Here is a 6000-nt window from a genome sequence, read left to right on the forward strand (position 1 = left end):
ATCTCTCATTCGGGATCCAGGCATACAAATATCTCCACAACACTTTCAAGATGTAGAATTAGATTAGTTAAGTTGAGAGTTAGGGAGAGTCGAGCTTTGCTCAGGTTCTGGAGAAATCTTCGTAGGTCTGGTATATCTTTGTATCTTACATTTACAAGACTTATGCTTTAAATACAATTATCTTCTCTATTTACTTTTTATGCTTTTCATGTGTATGGTTAGTATAGTTATCGTACTTTGGCATGGGATCTCCGCTCGCATCGAGTACTGTAGTTATCATATGTGACTAGAGTAGTAATCCGTAGTATAGACATGGTGTCTAGACTATAGATTACCTAAGATTGCACCAAATCCTACAGATAGTTATGGTAGCCTAGGTGGTGACAGCCCTGACGGCCGACGTAGTCCACCACGTTCGGGCTGGTGTTTGTAGGACGATAGTCGGAGCTTCCTAGCCCCTTTCTCATCCCTTTCTGTGGCTAGTGTTCCGATGTCCCATAGTGCTACTGTGTACGATCGCTATATTTACCCATACTTCAGTTATCTAGCTTATACTAGAATAGAACTAAAGAAATAGAGAAATATTTAGGAACCTTGAACTCACCTGTTGTCCTCTCAATTCAGATAAACTACTCTTTTATTTTACCATGGAATTCTCCTATGTGTGTGTCGTAACTCTTATCATTTATCATTTACCCTCACGTTAGTCTAATTGGTATTCTAGTTAGTAGATATATGATGCTGAACTATCAACTTCTTTAACCATTGCTTCCCTGTGGATAAATACAATACTATGGAATACTTCCGGGTAAAAGCTATAACGATATTCGTGCGTTTGCGGAATTTTCTGTGTGCATTATAAAATACCAACAACATGAAGCAGGAAGAATTTATAGTTAAGGGCCCTTTGGAATGTGTGAATGTAAAAAAACACTAGAACATAAAAACATATAGGAATATATTGCTTTGAAAAATCATATCAATCTTTGTATCCTCAAATAAGTCTACTATTAAAATATATTCCATGGTCAATATACGCATACTTATTACACACCACAAACATTAGATCTTTTATATATATATTTGACCAAATTTAAAAAGTTTAACTCTTCGACAATATAGTACATTTTTTGTACACTTTATTGCATGCCGCCAGCTGAAGCTCTATTTTGCTACACCGCCTTTTTAGTTTTCACGCCTTTTCACACCTTTCTATTGTCTCCCTTCCTGTATACGCCAATTTATAGGGTTCAGGATGTGGCAGAACTGCCTAATCTAATGCTCTCTCAAGAGTACTTGTCTTCCATTAGACGCTGAGTACCCAAGCAAGGACACTAAACCATGCAGTTTTGTCGAGCACACCCTAAGGGAGAACTCGAAAATCCATATTTTCCCGCACGGATAAAAAATAAGAGAACAAAGCTTACAACATTCTTAGCTATTTCTTACATCACTTTATTACAACATTTCTAGTTCACAAGTTTTATCTTGTAGCAGAAAATAAATATATGATTAGAGTTACAGCGGAAATAAAGATTAATTTAATGACATGGTAAAGTATTAACATAATAAACATTTATATACAAGAGATGCTAGCAGATTTTACATCTTTTCTTATAAAAACCGTTAGTGAGGGTTATAAATAAACACTACGACCGTAGCGCGAAAGGAATCCTTTCTGAGCCCACCAGAAGATTTCCACACACAAGAGTCAGCTCTATGTATCCTCTGGCCACCTGCAATAGGGGGGATAAAACCCTGAGTACTTGGTTGTACTCAGCAAGACTTACCCAATAGGAGAAAAATAAAAGACTCCAAAGATATGCAAGGTTATCTGGCTTGTGGATTATTGCATCTACAGAAAGTATTACTAAATGTGCGTCCTTATATTCAATTTTATTAGCAGTCATCATTAGTTCATTAACTAACCATTCTATATAAGCACCTATGCTACTTTCAAACAAGGGGTAAACAATCAGAACCATTTTACCATCTTTCATATTTTAGTTCTTACTATGGTGCTAGACCATAGCCAAGTCGGTAGCATCTTAGAGAAACAACGATTCATGAATCAATGTATCCTAGCTAGGTACCTCGAAACACACGCCCCGCTTGTACCCTGGGCACAAACGGAACCAACTTGTCTTACTCCTGTCAAGGGGTCCAGGTCCCCATCCAAACTTGGACTCTAAGCCCTCAACACCTGAGACCCGTTCTCAGTATTGTGCTTAGACCTCCACCTAATACCCACCCCTAAAAGCTGGTCTAGAAAGAGCCAGAACTCATGACAAGAGAGTAACAAGTCTTTCCACTCCCATAAGCAAGTATGTGCTCAGGATAACAAGTCTATGACCTAACTACCAGAATCCTCAATTGACACAGGCGGAACAAGTGCAACCCAAGCCTCGCTCGATTGCCTAACCAAATCCAGATCCAAAGTACAATTCCGTCCGGTCTCCAATTATCATCTATATATATTCCATGTGATAGTTATAGGATAATAAGAACAATAGTATTTTTCCTATCTCTCGCGAGTGACAGGTAATCACTCGACTTCTACCGGAATCCTTTAGCATAGCAATCTATATGATCCTAACATACTAGTAGGACTCATAGGATAAGGATATATATATAATATGCAAGTGGGTTTCATTCAACTCCTTAAAACTTAATGCACAAGCATAAAATTAAGTACAGAATAATAGGGGTTATGCATCGAGGCTTGCCTGGGTAAGATATAACCAAAGGTTAGCACTTCATCGTGGTGACATGATCACCGAGGTACCATCTTTTCTATTTCTCTGGTCGACTCCATGATCCATCGTTGTCCTTATTATGATATACGTAGACGCAACGCAAAAAACGTAATTAATCAACGACAACAACAACTCTAAGAATATGATTATGCTTCGCAAGTTAACAAGCTAGCTCTAATGACTAACACACTAGGCTACGTATCCACGTCATCAAGTAAGGCTTCGTTTCTAGAAAATATTTTAGTTCTACAATCCCAAGGTGTTTTGGCATTTTATTGATTAAATATATATATTCGAACTAGGGCTTATTTAGCTACCCTAGCAAACTAATTATTATGGAGCTACAAAAATTACAGTGAGCACCTAATAATGTTAGGAATTTACTGTGAAAGTTTCAGAGCCAACGCTATTACCAATTTATCATAACAATTTCTACAAGTTTATATCTGTTTACACCAAAATTTGGAAGAAGAATCGTAGGGACTCGAAAAGCACCCAAGATCATGTTATCAAGGGATCAATTGCATGCAGGTTGGTATCAGCTGATTCGAATGCAACACTAGAATCGGCTTTCTTTAGATAGCACCAGCAGATAACAACAAAGGCTATGATTGGCGCCGGAACAAAACATGTTGGACTCTACAAAAAGGGAAAGATTAGGGTCCAAGTTATCTTAAATTCGGAATATTTTCTCTTAGGCAAAAAAAATTGTGATGAGTCGTGCTTAGGTAGGAGTCATGCATAGGTCCTGGGTATAAATATTGGACCCCGGCTATTGTAAAAGGACACACAATCAATCAAATACAAGTTACTTACTTTTTTTGGCTCTGGCCACCCCTTAGGAGTTGGAGTAGAGTAGATCTCGGCAAGTTCTTCAGCAAGTACGGCTGCATTGATCTGACTGACCTCCACTACTTGTTTGTAAGTACTGTCATGGCTTATACTTCTGTTCGTACGACTGTATCGATCCAGTCGACCTCCACTACGACTCTGGTATAACCTAGTTATCGACTCTTGTCTAGTTCAAGTAAGGTTGCATCGATCCGGTCGACCTCCACTGCTCGAACTAGATTAAGGTCAAGTTATCGGCTCTATCTAATGGTGGCGTTCTTTCAGATAGATTCATTAAGTTACCAATATTGCTTATTGCTTCCATCATTTATTTAATTACAACAATATCACTTCGCCCAATTGGGATTGATCTAGATTGGCCTTATATCTTATTTAACCCATCGTTTGTTAATCTAAACTAATCTAATCTGCATCTTAAATGATGAGTTATGTTTTATCGGCCGTTTTATGTTAATCTTGATCGTGCATAGTGTGCGGTTAAGGCATGTTTTGCCTTGAATAGATCTGTTGGCTAACGAAAACCATTTCATGGCCTGTTATCATGGCCTGTGTGATTCTGCCTCACACCCCACTGTTAGCACCATGGAGTGGGGATCGTTACTTGGTAGATTTGTTTCTAATAGGGCATGACCTTAACTGTGCGCTATGCCTTAATCGGCTGTTTTAGCCGATATCGAGTGCTTTCACATATGCAGTTCATGTTATGAGACCGTTGAAGTAAAGATAGGTTGAAAGATGTGTTAGCCCCATGATCTTATTATTGTATTATGACCTGCATGATTCTGCCTCATGCCCACTTATATTAGTGATGAGTTAGGGTCGTCAAATCTATTGTTGTTTCTACGGCCTGCATGATTCTACCTCATGCCCCACTGGATATAGCGATAGACGAGATCTAATATGTTCATTAGATTTATCTTTATTAAATGGTTAAATAATGATGAGCCACTTATTCTATATAAAAAGGGATTCGGTTACTTACAGTCATTGGCTTAGCATAAATTAATTATTATTGATATCTTTTTGCCATTGATTAATGTTTGTCTAAATAATGAGATCTATCCTGAGCGATAACCGATTTACCTTCTATAATTACATGAGCTTTAATTGATTTATTCTTATGAGTATGTTGAAATCAACTATTTAGTCATTTTTCCTTCCATATCGGCTCTCAGAGCCGCACATTCGGGACTGTCTGGCAACACTGGCTTGTTCCGCCTTAAATTACTGATTAGCTTTCTCTCCTTGTCAATTGCAGAGTCAAATTGACTAGCATATCTCAAGAGGAGTACGCATCATTGACCATCCCTGCGTTGAAGTTAGGTGGATCCCCAGCTCCATCTAGCGGACTATATATGGCCATCGGGCCGGCCCGGCACGCTCTGGCCCGGGCATGGGCCAGGCATGGCCCGCAACTTCTCGGGCCAGCACGACACGTCGTGCCTGCGGGCTGTGCCAGCACGGGCCTCGTGCCTGGCATTCGGCCCAAGCACGGGCCTGCGGGCTGATTTTTGGGCCGTGCCAGCCCGACCAGCCCAGCAAAAATATCGAGCCATGCCAGCCCACAGCCCGCAATTCTGTAAACACACCAGCTAATTCAGTTCTAACTTTAGTTTTCAAATTTGGAATCAAATTTCACAGAAAACATAAAGGATAAGAGATCACAGATTCACAATCACAACTCAATCACAAGTTCACAACTAGACCAGATTCAAAGATTACAATTAACAACTAGACCATTGACTAGTGACCAGTCACAACTCACAAGTATGAAGTATCTTAACAGATTCACAACTCACAATCACAAAATAACAATGCATAAACAAGACTAAAAAAGATAATTGAGCTGTGTGCAATGCTGCCTCGTTAAAAACCTTTCTAGGTAAAACTCACCCTTGTGAGAAACCCTAGAAAGGAAAAAAAGAGTACAGCATAGCTCTTATAATGATAAGTTCAAAGTTCAGATACAAATGTCACTCTCAGTTTCATCTCAACTCTCATCTCTCATCTCTCCTCTCAATCTCAAGTTCTCAACTCACTCTCATCTCTCATCTCTCAACTCTCTCAGAATAGAGAACACTAAGTACCAGCAGAAGTAGATATAGAAGCCACTGATGTACCAACCGAAGGAGCCCTAGATGCACTCTGAATTTCTTCATCAAGATATTGATGCTCGAAGTAGCTTGCCAACTCTTGGTTGTCTATTGAATGCTGCAGTCTTCATTCTTCCAACTCCCAATCCTTGATGCAAGCAAGCATCTCCACATGTTCTGGCAACAAGCGTCGGCGCCGCTCTTCAAGTATCCTTCCTGTCAAGTTGAAGCATGATTCTGAAGATAGTAGACACTAGAACAGACATTATATCTTTTGCCATTATAGATAAAACAGGAAA

Source organism: Miscanthus floridulus, chromosome 6 (genome assembly GCF_019320115.1).
Source record: "Miscanthus floridulus cultivar M001 chromosome 6, ASM1932011v1, whole genome shotgun sequence".
In the NCBI taxonomy this organism is placed as follows: Eukaryota; Viridiplantae; Streptophyta; class Magnoliopsida; order Poales; family Poaceae; genus Miscanthus; species Miscanthus floridulus.